The sequence below is a fragment of the Zalophus californianus genome, chromosome 10 (genome assembly GCF_009762305.2).
Source record: "Zalophus californianus isolate mZalCal1 chromosome 10, mZalCal1.pri.v2, whole genome shotgun sequence".
NCBI classification, from domain to species: Eukaryota; Metazoa; Chordata; class Mammalia; order Carnivora; family Otariidae; genus Zalophus; species Zalophus californianus.
In genome coordinates, this window is record NC_045604.1 from 94,855,840 (window position 1) to 94,856,942 (window position 1,103).

Consider the following 1,103-nt stretch of genomic DNA (forward strand, 5'->3'; position numbering starts at 1 on the left):
ATAGATGGGTCAGGCATCCACCACCACACCCTGAATACCGAATAGTTTCATCGCACCCCAAAAATCCCCCCTTGCCCCTTTTGGTCAGTTCCTCCCACCCCAGCACCGATGACCAGTTTTCTGTCCATACGGTTTTCCAGAGTGTCACGTGGAATCAATCAGTACGTAGGAGCCTTATAAGCCTGGCCACCTTCACGTAGCCATTTTGACTCACCCACATTGTCTGTTTAGTGCTGAGTAATGTTCCATGGTCCATCAGCTCTCCCATTGAGAGGCACTGGGTTGTTTCCCAATCGGGTAGGTTACGAAGTGAGTAGTAAACATTTACGTACAGGTGTTTGTATGAACAGAAGTTTATCATTTCATCTGGGTGAATACCCACGGGTGGGACCGCAGGCTGGGACATGTGTTTAGCTTCATAAGAACCCGCCCCGTCACTTTCCGAAGGTGGCTTTACTTTATAGTTGCCAGCACTTTGTCTTTGTCAGAGTTTGGATTTTTCATTTCACTCTCAAAGTCTCTGTTCTCATTGTCTTAACAATAAGAAATTGTTTGTCTCAGTCTCCCATTATTAACTCTGTCTTACACATGGGCAAACTGAGGCACACAGAGGCCAACTGTGTGTGAGTAAGTGGTGGGGCTGGGATTTGAACCCAGGCGCTCTGGTCCCTGAGTCCATGATCTTAACCATTAACCTCTCTACCCTGCCCTCCCTGCTTCAGACATTTAGGGCCCTCACATACCCAGGCAACAGGCCGCCCCCAGACGCAGAGCCCCCAGCCAGCTGCTTCTTGTCTCGAGCCCCTTAAGTGTGGCACCTCCCACTGTATGTGTCTGCCTCCCTAAGGACAGGTGTCACTCCCCCAGCCCCCCGCCCCCGTATCTTCAATGCCACTTCCCCATCAGTGGCAGCAATCGTTGCCGAATGAACGAATGAATGAATGAATGAATGAGAGACAGTGAGTGAAGGATGAATAGCTGAATCAGAAGAAAAAAGATGGATCCTCCAAGGCCTGCACTCCAGCGACTACATCCCACTGTCCAAAAACAAACGTGGTTCAGGATCCAAAAATTAAATACTGTTCAGCGTGCATGCCTGAGCC